At 45.4% G+C, this 15881-nt stretch overlaps 1 protein-coding gene across 10 annotated transcripts in view; it reads right to left on the bottom strand.

Annotated features, from left to right (window-relative positions):
- Window positions 1–15881, bottom strand: part of SORCS3 (sortilin related VPS10 domain containing receptor 3) — a 522792-nt gene that overhangs the window by 128871 nt on the left and 378040 nt on the right. The gene's annotated exons all lie outside the window — the stretch shown is intronic.

The raw sequence follows: 15881 nt of genomic DNA, 5'->3' as shown, positions 1-15881 counted from the left end.
ATCACCACAGAGGTCAGAGAGGACCTTCCTCTGGCATGCAAAGCACTCACAATTGGTTATGTGCCTTAGGGTTTCCTTGCCTTCCTCTGAGACAGGAGGATGCTGGCTACCACTGGAGGCCAGGGCACCCACCTGCATGGACCTTCATTCTGATGCATTATATCAAAGCCTTCACTTCACACAGGGAAGGGCCCAAGATGTCCGCTGCTTCCCACAGCTCCCATTGGGTCTCTGTTCACAGAGGCCTCCTACTCCTCTGAGACATTCCCTGAGTGAACTCAGGCTGCGCTCCCGTACTCCCAACAGGTTTGGTTCTGAGTCTCTATCTCCCACCACATGACTCATTCCCTTCACCTGGAGAGGTGAGCTAAGCCTGACCCAGGAGTAGCTGAGCCCCACCCCTTTAAAGGGCCAGCTAACCTATGACTGATCTCTATACAGAAAACAGAGGACTGATTTCTGCAGGCTCGCTAGAGTTTTATGTATGTAAAAAGGATAAAACCTGAATTAGTAGAATCTGATCATTCCTAAAACTTAACACTGATGATACCCACGACAGCTGGGGAGCGCCCCGAGCGGATTTATAATGCGCCGGAGAAGAACAAGTCTTCTGAAACATGCCATTCTCCCCTGGATTTGCTATTGTATGGGATCTAGTTGTTTCCTTAATTAGCTTTGACATCTCTGATGGTTCTATTCATAACAACAAAAAAGAGAAGTTGGTACAGCAGCTCCTAATTATGCATCATTCCTTTAACACCATGCTTCAAACTCAAACGCTCCCGAAGCAACGTCAGGCAACCCTGAAATTGTGAGAAACTCCCCCCCCTTTCCTCTCCAGTGTCTGCAAGAGGGTAACAAAACTGAATAGGAGAGCCCCGCTCCCGTGGGAAATCCAGGCACGCATCATCCTTATCCGCCTACCCTGAACCCAAGTCCTCCTCTTGCCTCAAAACCGCTGATGGCAGCAAAAGTTTACAGAGTCAATACCATTTCGCTGTTTTCCCTGTGTATGTTCCCAATGGCAAGGCAGCTGCTACAGCTCTGCAGTGCTGCCAGTTCACAAATACTGGTATTTCCACAGAATGGACTCCACTCAGTTTTTGGAAAAGCTTTAAGCCGACAATGTAACATATCTGTCACAAACCCATGGACTCTTGAGCTCAGCAGTTGTCACCCACGCTGCGTAGCTTGGACACTCAGAACTCCACGGACACAGCAGGGATAGAACCCACATTCTCTGGCTCCGAAAATACTAGCTCCTGACAAGAGGGGAATCGCCACTAGCGGAGAGCAACATAGTACCTATGACACACCACCAAGCAGTTCTAATTCCACCCAGTAGGGAGCAGTAGACTCTCTCTCACCCCCCCTTCTCCCGACCCACACAAACATCCCTAGCCAGTTCATCACAACTTTTTCCTTTGTTGGCATGTATAAAATGACTCCCCGACTCTCCTCCCATGCCCTGGTCTGTCTGAAGGAGAGGATTTACTGTCACAGGTCTGGCAATGAAAGAAGTGCCACATCAACAGCATCTGCAGGCAGCTGTTTGTTTCTCTTATCGTCCATTTCTTTTCTCTCTAACTATCATACTTGGGCTGGTGAACTAGACCCAAGACAGTCTTGCATATCCCCTGAACTACCTTCTACCCGTGTAGTTCCATGGAACCTGGCGTGACCCACAAGGCAGGGTTTCCAATGCTCTTGAGCCAATGGCCTTCTGCCTTTCAGATGCATACAGAGAGGAGGAGGAGGATTTAATTAAACTCAAAAGCATGAATCTGGCTTGGAGGAATTATAGTGTATCCCACCCTGGCAAGCATTTCCACATCCTGCTCCAGGCATAGCTCCGGTCCACGCCTTGTGCACACAGCGAATTGGTGCCACAGGTTAAGAACCAGCAATGCACGCATGCCCTATAACCCCAGAGGGGCACTTCCACCAGGGCTAGTCATCCTACACTGCTTTGCTCATTTATCACAACCCATCTCAGAAAGAGCTGGGGAAAGAGGCGGCAGCCAGAAATGATGGTAAAGGTCACATTCCTGACAGCTGCAGATGTAGGCTTCAGAACTGGGAGCCTGCAGCTAGTATTGCAGCTGGCTCAGGATTATTAGCCAATTAATAACTCAAACTGACTTAAAATCCCATTAGAAGGGACATTTTGGTTGCTTTTTTTTTCTTTTCAGCCCTGACAGCTCTTGGATCTCCAGATTCTTCACTCCCCTGCAGTTTCCTTTGGGTAACGAATTAAGTGTTCTTGACGGCTGAAGGACTGATAGTACCCGAAGCCATCTCCCTATCTGTATCTAGAGGGCAGAGCACTGTGCTTGGATGCACATTTACTAGGTTATTTGCTAACATTTCAACCCTGACCTGAAGGGACAGGGAGCGAGGGTGGGCCACGGCCATTAAACCTCTTCGTTTCACACTTTTCTCTAAACTTCGGCTCCCAAGAAGCTTCCAAATGAACCGTGCTCAGAGCACGTACAACACGGCTCAGACCTGAATGGGAAACGAGTCATACAGATGACACACGGAACAAAGAAACAGAGGACCAAATCCACAAATGTGCCTGAGGAGAACTTGCCTTCATGGCCTGTATCTATTTAAAAGGCCACATGCCCATCAAGTGAAATGCCCTGGAAGTGATTAATGTGGTATGTATCATTATACCCATTTTACAGACGTGAGGCACATGAAGGCTAAGGGACCTATTTACAAGGAGTCAGAGTCAAGAACAGAACCCAAGACTCGTCAATTTCCAGTGCTACAGTGCAGCTACTATATCGCTGGCCATACTAATAAGATTTAGAGACATTTCGTTGAGCAACCACGTGCATAGCTAATACCTTCTGGACTCCAGAAAAAGACATCATGCATAAATGGCGAGAACAAGCAGGGTGGAATCCCAGTTTCATTGGTCTCCTGTTTTTCAGCACACAACACACACTTAGTAGTAGTCGTAGGGGGTTGGGCTAGCTCAGTGAGTGAGATGATGACATGAACAACAACAAAACTTTTCAAAGTTTATTTTCTTATTATGTGTCAGTCACAAAATGAAAATGATGCCATGGAGATGGTGCATGACCCACAGACAGAGAGAAGAGAAAGAGCTTGTCACTGGCTGGCCAAACTTTGGGTTTAGAAGCTCAAGGTGAATTTCTTTAAGCTCAACCTCCCATCATCTTTATTTTGCCTGCTAGCTAACTGAAAAGGGTCACAGCAGAGAATGTTTTCTCAGGTAGGAAGCCACAGAGGCAGCTAAAAGGTAGGTCAAGCAGACAAATGGAAGGAGGAGGAAGAGAGATGGGAATGATGCCCTTTCTGCTTTTGAATCCACAAGGAAAGATCTAACACAGAGCAGCACAAATTTCTCCACTTTCACTGGGCAGGGATTTGCATGAATATTTCCTCCTGCTGCAGTGTCTGGGAGTCCGCTCTGCCCTTAAGTCAGCAGAAACTCATCAGGAGTCAAAAACAAACTTCACCTCGGTTTGCATCAGTTCCATGAATCAGGCCATGAGCGCTTGGAACTGGGGCCTGGCCAGCAAACCTCAGTGACCCACCTGCTTAGGAATCAGGTGCCAGGTGAGAGTTTTGCCAGTTACCTGCCTGGTATCTGAACCATCAGGGTTCCTTGGCACAGCACTAGTCTAAAAAGAAAGAAATTGTGAAAATGGGAATGAGACTTCAACAAGATGCAGCCTTAGAAACCCAGCCATTGTAGGCTGAGATGTCAGAGTGGAGAAACTAATCACCAATAATGGAAAGGGACAGGAGGAATGGATGTGGACTACTCAGAGGGATGTTTTGCAGTAGATTAGGACTAGAAAGAAAAAGAACAATGCACATTTATAGTGCAATAATGTGCAGCGGGGAGGGGAGAAACACATCCCTTTTTTTAAGACAATCCCAATCAAATTAATGGATGTTGGCAATTAGTTTGCTGAAATTTTAACAATATCCTGCCCCAGAAATGAGTAAACACTCAGGTATTTACAGGTGGTACAAGGCAGACAGCGTGTGTGTCTAATCTGACCAAGATACGGACCAGACCCACGGACACAGTCTGACATGAGTGAAGCAGCTCAGCATGCTAATCCAAACACTTCCTGCTATGTTAGATGATACAGATCTTACTGCAGGCCAGCTGGTGAACTATATACCCAACCCTAACGCAAACTGGGCCTCTTTCTCCACACCACCTTGTGTCGCCATTTACATATCTTCACAGTGGATGTACGGCGCCACCATTTTGATTTAGTAGCATGTTTCGCATAAGTGCAAATAACTTCATATGTGGCAAGGTAATGGCAAATTGGACTCTCTGTATGTTTTACTAGTATTAACTTCAGTCAGATCCATAACAGCATCTAGGCTATAGAAAATAGGACATTACCCTCTGGGGCTGAATAACAGGAGACATTCTCTTAACAGTGTGAGACTGTGGTATGGTCTCCCAAAGGATACGGCAGAAGCCCCATTACTTGGCGCATTTCAAATCAAGCTTGAAAAAAAGCTTAGGGGAACATGCTGTAAGGAACTATCTTGCATTCGTCTCCAGGGAATGGATTTATAGTTTTCTTCAAGCTCTAATTTCTAAGACTCTACAATTCTGGACGTCTGCAGGAAGTTGTCAGGTGCCTACACTCAGCTCATTTTTTTCACTTCTGAACAGAGCCAACACAAGCTTGCTTGTTTAAAGCTTCTGAGGAATCTGGGTTTTTCTCTCCCCATAGCATTAATGAAAAAGGCTCTGTACTTCACAGAAACTAAACAGCAATTTAAAGGACTGGAGACAATTCGAAGAAATCTGTGAGGAGTGTTCTTACCAAACAAATCTGCTGATGTGTTTTTCCTCGGTTTCCTAATTCTTTATTATCAAGGGACTAAGAAACTGCATGAAAATATTCATAATGATGTATCTGTTCCTGCTGCTTATTTCCCAACTGCAGTCATCAGGATAGATTACAGTCTTCACCCTTTCAAATTCCTCCTGCTCTACTTTGCATTTATATTTCTTAACCTGCTGGGTGAATTCCGATGAATATCACTGAGTTCTTGTAAAAAAGGAAGGGGAAAAATCCCTTCCCCCAACACAGGAAGTATTTTAAAGGACCAGGTTTGTAGATGTTTACATGTGATGGAGACATTCAGGCTCAGGCTGGAGGAAGGAAAGGGGAATTTTTCCAGGAAATGTTTGTTTCCTTCTAAATTTTCAATACATAAAAATGTTGGTTTCAGTTCAAGTTTTGAAAAATGAAAATGAATGCTTTCCATTCTTCATTTCTTCCCCCCCCCTTTTTCTGTCCTTTTGGGGAAAAAACCCCAAACAACATAAACTGGGGGGGGGGGTTGAATTGATGGAAACCAAAATGAAACAGACAAACAAACTAAACCATTTCAAAATTGAACAAAAATGTGTTTTGTTTCATAGAAAAACTGGACATTTCCATGGAAAATTTCCAAGAAAACAAAACTATTTGATTTTTTTTTTGAGAAAATACCATTTTTCAACCAACTTTACCTTGCAGTCAACAGCAGAGCTCAAGCCCAGATTTTTTTGGATCTATTACCAGCCACAGCATGGATTTATTGAGGGACTGTAGCTGTAGGCAACCTCTCTGTGGCTCAGCTGGTCCATCACTAAAACGAGCATAATGCTTAATGTACTGTTATGAGGCCCAGTTAGTTAATGTCTGTAAAGCTCTTGGGAATCCTCATTTGAAAGGCCCCGTAGAAATGGAATTGCTGTAGCATTACTAGCCTGGCTATTCGGGAACCAGAAGCAACCCTTGTTTCAGAACAGTTTAGAACAGTGCAGCAAATGTTGTGTGCTCTAAGTACATAACTATAATTCCATCCGTCCTCACTCTACATTCAGGGATTCAACTCAGCCTCTAGTTTCTCTCCATGCAAAGGAATATTTGGAAAGCTCATTAAATACAACAGGGTTTGTAGCTTGGCACGAAGTATTCCAAATTGGATCCACTGCACTTTAGACTACAGTCATCTAAAGATGCTCCCTTGCCTGTGTGTTTAATTCCCTCCATTTGTAGGAACATTTTCTGATTGCAAATAGGACATGGCTTATGCGCTAAGGCTCAGTGATCCAGCTACTAACAAAGTCCAAGACAGAGCAGGGTGTCTCTGAAAAGCTTTAGTGTGGGAATATCATTTAATAAATTAGTACCGTGGTATAGGAATAAAAATAAAGCTTAAATTGTCCAAAGAGGGGATGCCAACATGCCACTTGGCACAGATGGAATGTATAGGATACGTTGCAAGATGAGCCGATAAAGCATTGTACATTGTATTAATTAAGGAAGGATGGCTTGCCACATTCCCTGATGCAGAATATCACAAAGAATCACCCTGGGACAATGTCTAACTAGCTGGAAATTACTTCGCACTTCAATTTATGCATTTCAGAACCAGGCAATGTGAAGCCAGATTTGTGACTCGTCTCTTCTGGTGACTATTTCTTTGAGCTTCAGCCACTAACCTGAAGAGAACAATAGATTATTTCATTGTTTAGACCTTTAACCAGCAACCAAGCGAAAGAGAGAGTATAAACTACTCTGCTGCAAGATGGGCCAGAAAGTGTAAATGCATCAATGTGTCTCCTTGCCCCAAATCACGCTCAATTACCAGTTTATGCCAAGTTAAGAGTGAGACACTCATTTGTCCTGACAGCCTTAAGAGGAAAGGCAAAGGAGCAGTAAACAAACAAAAAGGATTCTGGCAGTGAAGTGGGAGCCGCACAGACAGGGTCTCTTCCTAGGAACAGCTAATCAGTACGTCAGTGATGGGTAAAAGTAAAGATTACTAGAGGGAGTTGCAGAGCATCACACATCCTACAACAAGAAGGTTGATCAGTCAAGGCAGGAGATGAACCCACAAATATCAGTGATGGACCCGGGATGGAAATATGCACAACCTCACGTCAGCCATCTCTTCCTGAGATGGACAATGATGGGAGCAAGGAGTTTGCTGGTGGAGAGACGCAAGGCATAAATGCACCTGTGTACGTAGCTGCCGTGCAAGTGAGCGGTGAAAAACATATTGATTCAGGTTGTGTGGGAGGCCAGCTGGGAAGTCCAGCAGTAGGCAGCCCACCATGCCTGGGGATCTGAGATCAAAGACACACTCCCCAGTTCTTCATGGCTGGTAGAGGCCGGCATTCTTTGGAGGCAAGCAGCTGCTTGGACAGAGAGCAGAGGGAAATCACCTGTCAGCATTCTGTGGACTAGTTCAGGAGAAGTGTTACTAGGCCTACAAGTGTTACTAGGCCTACAAGTTACTAGGCCTACTAGGCCCACTGCGCCTCAAGCCAAGAAGGAGGACATCGCACTACAGCCTGGGTAGGTGTAACGAGAGTAATAGATGACACACACTGGATTTGTGGGGCTGAAAAGCACCCTGGGCAGAGAGAGAAGCAGACTGGGGCTATGTCTACATTGCAGTTAGACACCCACCACTGGCCCATGCGAGTTGACTCAGGGTTGTTTAACTGTGGAGTAGATATTTGGGCTCAGGCTACAGCCCGAGCTCTGGGATCCTTCCAAGGAACTAGAGTCCAGGCTCTAGCCTAAACATGAATTGCAGTTAAACAGCCCCTTGGCCCAAACCCAGCTGGCATGGCCAGATGTGGGTTTTTAATTACAGTGTAGACTGTCCAGTCTATCTAGGAGCTTACATGGCCCTCCTTAATGTAGGATCTCACAACCATTAACTGATTGCATCGGCACAACACCCATATGAAGTATTATCCCAGACACATACAAATGGGGAATGGAAGCACAGCATGGATGAAAGGTCCGTTAAAGTCTAGGGGAGTTTTACCTTGCCCAAGGTCATACAAGGAGTCTACAGTTAAGCTAAGAGTTGAACCCAGGTCTGCGGGAGTCCTAGGCTAGTCCCCTATCCACTAAGCCATCCTTCCCACCTCAGCAGGCCCTGGCGTATGGGCTATGAGTTGGGGAGCTCAGTGCCATGATTACAACTTATCCAAACTGCCTACAAGCCTAGGCCATGAACCTTGTCAGAAGCAGGTCTTTGGTTCCATGCTACAGATTCCCTTAAACGCAGTTACACGCATTCAGCTTCACCTCTGAACATAACCCAAGCCATCCAGGGCACACGTCTGCCTAGTGCCTATAAACCCATGGCTCATTATCTCCTACCCATACTACAGCTTCTATGGTATAATTAAATAGCTCTGATGATCCACCATCTGCTAATCCAATTACTGCTGTACAATCATGCAGGCACAATAGCAAAAGCCACTGGCTTCCCCACCTTGTTCTAAATAACAACCTGCTAAGGGGAATAATTGAAGGAAACTCATCTAACCTACATTACTTAAAGGAACCTGCAGTGTAGCTAATAGGATACTCCTTCCTCATCTTAAGTTTCCATGTAGTTTCATGCAGGCTACATTTAACGATGGCAGGATTAAACTAAGCTCATTCTATAGAGGAGACTCTGGGGAATACCAAGGGAACGAAAGGATGGGAGTTTCAATTTCTTCTCTTGCAGAGAATGAATTCTGCCACACATTGCTTCTGATGAATTGTCATTTTAGAGAGTTTGTTAATTTCCAACAGGCAGAAGTCATAAAGAAGGATCTCCTTATCTTTCATAGCCGGTACTGAGTGACACAAATGGATTGTATCTAAATGAGTTTAGGAAAGTCTTGTCTGTTTGGCCCTGATAAGAGACTGCTTACGACACAGCATGGGTCCGACTCGCTCTGTTAAATAGAAGAACTGGTGTCTAACTTAGTGACGGGCAAACTTCCAAAGGCTTCAGTAAGTTCAGAAAAGCTAATCAAAATCTATCTGAACCTTCTTGGTCTAGAAATCTCACATGGGAAATTTATCTCATGATATTCTGGCTACTTCCTAGTTGTAGTCAAATCGGAAACACTGCAAGAAGAGCCATGGCTTGTGGTTATGACCGAGGCTCTGATTTCAACCTAAAATCACCTCTGGGAGTATTTCATATTCTGCTTATTAAGGGCTGATTCTCCATCGCCTTGCTTCTTGTGTAGTCATTTACACCAATGCAAAATGAGCGTAACAAAGCTATCAGGCCAGAACTTCTGCAAGGAAAAGAACTGTCAGGAGCACACCGAGAAGGGAATTTGTTTACAAATCTAAGCACATGTTCTGGGATGGGGTTGGCGGGGGCAATGTTTGCCCAGTTCCAATGAAAAGTAAGCCAAGATTTCCAAAACCAGGAGCCTACTGTTAGAACTCTAAATCCTTATTTTATGTTGGATGTTCAAAAGTTCTCAATAGCGGCCTAGATCTGCTCCCATTGAAGTTGAAGAGAGTTTTACCAGTGGGGACAGTTGGAGCAACACTGCACACTTATGAAAATCCCACCCCTAAAACAAATGAAAAGAGATGAGCATCCAGGAACTCCCCCAGAAATCAACTGAAAGCTACAGGGTGTTCACCACTTGTGAAAATCGGCCCACTCAGGGCTTCTCTACACAGTACGTTAGTCTGCACTAGAGAGGTTAAATTCTAGTGCTCGCCAGCACATTGCACACTGACTCATGTGGACCTTGCTGACGTGAATTAAAAGTTCCCCGGAGCGTACTAATGGAGAACTGTTTGAAATGGGACTAGATTAATATGCACTAGAGAACATTTAATGTGCATCAGCAAGGTCTACATGCACCAGCTAGTGCACAACACACTACTGTGCACTAAAAATCTACTCCCTTCTAGTGCAAAGGCACCATGTAGACAAGCCCTTATTTAGGAGCTTAAAGAGGCATTTAGGAGACTCTCTTTAGACTCCATTTTTGGAAATCTTGGCCATAAACCTACCACACAATGACACATATGAGAATCACACCAAAGCCACTGCTTTGGCCCTGGTCTCCATGGGACCAACTGGCCTGTGTGTTTCTAGATTGCCTCATGTCTCCTGCTCAGAATCCATGTTCCCAGGAGGCAGCTGATATGTGTCCCCCTTTGCCTGTGCAGAGCCAAGCTCAATGAGGTCATCCATCAAGCAAGAGTAGTGGGACATGCTTGCACCACTTGGACTCAGAAACAGAGCAATTAATGGAGTGTGGTGCAAAGTAAAGAAAAGCTAAATCAGACAAAACAAGGAATAAGCCTAGATCTTGCCATCCAATGGCAGGTGTGGACTGTGCTGCTGTAGACACTCCAGCAGAATGGCCTTTGGTTTGCTCTGTCAAGTTCTGATGATCCCCATCTGCCTGAGGCAGATGCATTAATCAATGTATTAATTAAAGGGGGTTGGCTCTTCATGCTGCCTACTACAAATATCACCAAAGATCACCCTGGGACCCTCCACAGCCAAATCGCTGTCTCTCATGTACAAGCTGCCTCCATGCCAATATTTACCTCTGACCCCGCACTCTGTGGGCTACAGAGCTACCTAGGGAAAAGGATTGGTGGGGAGAGGGGCATACATCAGCCTCCCACTGCTCCCACATGGCTCGGGGCAGAAAGGATCCCTCTAGGGCAGTGAGCTGCCTCTCCCCATGCGGCAGCTGCAGACAGGAGAGTCCCTGGGGCTATTGGGCCTGCACTGCCCGATCTCTCTTAAGATCTTTGGAGATTTCCTCCCCAGGGTCTTCCCACAGGACAGGCTCATCAGGCCCTCTGTTTTCAGACACATGCATGTCCACACAGAGAGGATCTTCTGTGGGTGAGCAGAGTTACTCTACATTACCCCAGGGGTGAATCGGAGCAGAACCTGGCCCCAGGAGCATGAAGGCCCTTAACAGATATCAGAAGGTAGTGCATTTCTGGGGCCGTAATTCTTAGCCAGGGTTGAACTTGGGTCATTCAACAGAAGGCAGCAAATTTAAATCCAATAAAAGGAAATATTTTCCACCCCCACCCACCACACTGCAGACTATCAGCCTGTGGAACTCAATGCCACAACATACCTCAACCAAGGGTTTAGCCAAATTATAAACCAAGGATTGGATATCTATATGGATGAGACCATCTAGAGTTATGTTAGTATGGATTTAATTGAAGGGATATAAACGCTCATGCTTCAAGACATAAGGGAGGATTTAGGAAGAAAATTTCCTTATGGGGAAGTTATTCCAAAATTGCCTACTTCAAGTTTTCTTGCATTTTCCTCTAAAGTAGCTGGCACTAGCCATTTTTGGAGACAGGATATCGGAGGAAATGGACCACAGGGCTGATACCAAATTGCCATCCCTGTGTTCCTTTTAGGAATTACATATGCTTTTTACCATGGAGACTTTTTAAAATATATTTCCCCTAGCAATCACACTTGTTTCTTGTGGCCATTCTGCTTTCTTTGATAAAACAGCTTTAAAACAAGAAACCTATAATACTTCCGAAAACACCGTGGGGTACATGAGACTTTGTGGAAAAAAGTTCTAAATGGGATTTAAAACACACAATATTTATCCCAGAGACCTGGCATAATGCATTTAAGAAGATCATACAACTGCTTATTCATGCATCAAAAACCATTAAGTACTTTTTCAGTGCATCAGCTGCTACTGAGAGCTTGAACTGTTAGCGACTAACTCACATAACAAATTCCTTTTATTCTTAGGTTCTTGTGTTACTTTTATAAATTGAAGTTGTTATTCATCTGAGAGGATAAAAATGCACCAGAAACCAGCAAACATCTTTGGTTTTGGCCCTTACATTAACTGCAAACAACTCTGGTGTATTATCCAACCAGTGTTGTTGAGTTGTTGTGAGTTGGTGGCTGGTTTTTGGTTTGTTTTGTGGGGAGGGAGGGAGGGAGGATTTTTTGTTTTGTTTTGTTTTTGTTGTGTTTTTTGCCAGCTTCCCAGATGAAACTATTTCTGCCAAGATTCTGCCCTGGGCCAAATTGGTTACAAAAGCCTGGATCACATTTGCAAAATGGGAATTGTAGCAAAGACATAATCTTAACTGAAACTGACAACTCGATGTTCATTTCCAAGCAGTCTCTCCATAGCAGCCCCTGGATGGTTTCTCAGACACAAAAAGTGAAGTTGTTTCCTTTTCAGAGAAGCATGGAGTTCTCCTGGGTTCTCTCTCCCTGCTCTCCCTCAAGTGCTGATTCATCATTACAGCAGTCACATGCCCAACAGTCTACAGGGGGCCGCTCCTCCGCTGGTATAAACTGGCATAGCTGCATTGACGGAGCAATGCCAATTTACACCTTCTGGAGGATCTGCCCTAGGGCTTCTACCACATCCCAAGCGTTCCTAGAAAGCGTCTCTCTCTTCCTACGTTTGGCTATTTGGCGGATGATCAATGCGGGCACACCTCCCACCAATAAACGCAGATGTCCACCGTTTCCCAGCATGCTCACATCGGACTCAGTAATATCAATGTTTGTAATCCTGTCACACTTTACCATGAACTAGGGTGACAAGATGTCCTGATTTTATAGGGACAGTCCCAATTTGGGGGGCTTTTTCTTATATAGGCACCTATTACCCCCCAAAACCCCATCCCGATTTTTTACACTTGCTATCTGGTCACCCTGTCATGAACAACCCTTACTAATTGGTGGAGGGAGGGAGCAGGAGGAGGAAAATGTCAAGTCTGTGAAAAAATGTGTATGACCAAAAGGAAAATATAAAATAAATCTTCCTCCAAGGTTACTCCAAATATGCCAGGTACCATCATAAACATCTGATCACAATAATGCAAGAGTATTGGCTATGCTGTCTGTACTGTATATCATATAAACTAGAGACAGGGAGGCAAAGTTTGCTCTGTGATGACTATGGCAGAGCAAGAGAATTAACAGTCAGGATACATCGGTTTGATTCCACCCCCCGTGCTGAAGCAGGATTAAGTATACCTAGACCAGGAGAGGCCAACCTGTGGCTCTGGAGCCACATGCGGCTCTTCAGTGGATAATATGCAGCTCCTTGCATAGGCACTGACTCCGGGGCTGGAGCTACAGACGCCAACTTTCCAATGTGCCAGGGGGTGCTCACTGCTCAACCCCCTGCTCTGCCCCAGGCGCTGCCCCCACTCCACCCCTTTCCCCAATGCCCCTGCCCCTTCCCCTAAATGTGCTGTGCCCTCCCCTCCTCCCCCCTACCTCCCAGAGCCTCCTGCACGTGCAAAACAGCTGATCACAGCAGGTGGGAGGCATGGGGGGGAGGTGGAGGTGCTAGGAGCTGGGGTGGGGGAGCTGATGGGGGGCTGCTGATGTATTACTGTGGCTCTTCGGCAATGTACATTGATAAATTCTGGCTGGCCACTCCTGGCCTAGACCATCCCTCTCAGTACATGCCAGGTGCTGTTAAGGAAACTTTGCAATAAATGCAGGTAGAGTTAAAAATATCTCCCCAAACCCAGACCTACCTTTACAGAAACTCAGGACAACTCAGGCTAAACATTTCACATTAGGGCTCTGGTGGCTTGAACCCAGCACTTCAGGTTTATGAAAGCACCTGTCCTGTGATGGAAATACAGCCACACTACGCATACATGCAGGGATGGAATTATTCCTTTTACCATGTAGCATGAGGACAAGGTTATTTTAACTCAGAAATTTCTAATGCAGGATTATTTAATAGTCAATTGACATTTATAAAACTATGTTTTCTTAACGCTAGAGCTGGCTGTAAAAACTCAAGTGATGTTTTCCCAGCACTATATAATGACACCATCTGGTAGTTAGTGATTAGTGGGTTTGCAAGAGACACACAATTTTTAAATGATCATTTTATTGCTGGCTAACGGATCAGGCATGCCCAGTAAAGCTCACCTTTGGTATGTCCAATAGGCCCTCATTGGACGATAAAACTGACACAATCCCAGGGCTGTCCTCATTGGAGCTGGGCCATTTCCACGCCCCGTTGGACACTACAGAGAGAACTGAGAAGTGATCCCCAGACATTTGCTTATTTCTAGATCCGAACCCAGATCATACATTTTAGAAACATTCGGGTAATGCTCCCGCCCCACTCAAGTTATCTTCCTCATTCATACAACTCAGTCAGCAGCTTCCTGATGGCCCTGGGCTACAACCTCAGAAATACGGCAAAAGGGCCCTTGCCACTGTTTCTGCCTCACCATAAGCAAAACAAGGACTGAAAATCTCACAATAAAGCCAGTTCTCATGAGACCATCGGACAAGCATCCACACTCTTCGTGTTTGTCTCAAACAACCATGAACTCCCAATCTTGGGTACCTCTGCACAGCCTCTGGCCAACCACAGTTCACGTCTTCTTACCCCAAAGGCCATGTTAACACCACAGTGAGCTGGCCTGTGTATTTGTGCACTGCTGCCCTCTGCTGGATGGGCTCAGAACTGCTCACCTGTGTGTCACAGACCCTACACTGCCCAGAGATTCTCCTTTAGCTCAAGTGGCAGAGGCCAGTTTCACTCCTGGTGTGGAGTTAAAAATGACTGTGGGGATGCAGTGTGTGAGTGACAACCACAAAGTTCCAAGGAGGCTAGTGATTTGTTTCAGTGCCACAGAAAGAAGAGAAAGTAAAATCCTTCTCTTTATGAGCAAAACAGCTGGTGCCTTTAGCACCATTTGTTATAAATTTAATATCGTTTCCCCTACTGCTTGTTAAAAACAAAGCAAAATCTAAGATAAGCGAGATCTGAAATATTGCTCTGCGAAGAGAGACGCGTGTCCTATTTTCCTCCTCTCCCCATCCCTCCCCCACTTCCCTGCTGGCGTTTTCATTCAGCTCCTTCGTAATTAGTGTACACTTCCGCGTCCTTTCCAGACTGGGCGCGTTCCAGGTATTGACCTTCTCAGTGCTTCAAATCTCCCTGTATCCATCGGAAAGGCTGTGCATGCTAAATCCAATGCTAAATTCCCCCCCTCCCCCGCCTTCCAGCTGTTCCTGGCTACAATTTGACAGTTCCACCCAAATTATTTGATGGCATCTCTTAAGACTGCAGTACAGAGGGAGGGTGGCAAATGACTAAATATGACAGGTGAAGGGGGGGAGGGGATCCCCATCAACTGCCTCCTATTCCTTGCTGCTCCCCAAGGTGGAGAGCGGTAGAAACAAATGGGCCCACGGGGGAAGCGAATGCTGGGGCAGTGCCGAGAAAGTTTGCTACTTCTGACGTGGACTGTGCCTTCCGCACAGAGCATTTCTTGCTGTGTGTGTGCTCTGAAAATATAAGCAGGCCCTCCAGAGACGGGTGGATGGGAAAACAATATGCAGCTGTTCAGCTGGCCAGCCAGTAAATGCAGGATACCTTAAGGAATTCCCTCCTTCAGGGACTTACCTGCTAACAGGATGAAGGAATTTATAACCCACTGAAACTTCTCTTAACCCTTTACTGACTGGTTTGTTTTTAGTCTCTCTGATGTCCCAGTATGGCCCCATTATTGTAGTGTTTGAGCACCACACAACCTTTAATGAATTTTTCACTCACAAAACCCTTGTGAGTCAGGGCAGAGCTATAGGCCCCATTGTGCAGATGGAAAACGGCGGCCCAGAGAGGCTAAGTGACTTGCCCGAGGTCACACGGGAAGACTGTGGTTATGCACAGACTTGAAGCCAGGTCTCCCAAGTCCTAGGCTAGTGGACAACCTGCCCTCGCCCACTTTTTGGTACTAATGCCCCAATTCAACATAGCACTTAAGCAGGCACTTGCTTTTAAGCACAGGTTTAAGTCCCATTGACTTCAAGGGCTTAGCTGATTAGGGATGGGATTACTTAGTACTGTATAAATCACATGTTTTACTGAAGAAACTATTTCCCCGATATTTTACAGTGTACAAAACATGATGTGGGAATGGTCTTTTGTCTCCCTCCACCTGGAAAGGCAGGTGCCTTAGTTACCATGAATTCAACTAAACAAGGCTTAGAAGAAGCCATGACAACTTATAAAACTGAACTCAAAT

The sequence above is a fragment of the Mauremys reevesii genome, linkage group 7 (genome assembly GCF_016161935.1).
Source record: "Mauremys reevesii isolate NIE-2019 linkage group 7, ASM1616193v1, whole genome shotgun sequence".
Lineage (NCBI taxonomy): Eukaryota > Metazoa > Chordata > Testudines > Geoemydidae > Mauremys > Mauremys reevesii.
Note: the sequence above shows the minus strand (reverse complement) of the source record. Positions and strands in the feature narration are given on the sequence as shown.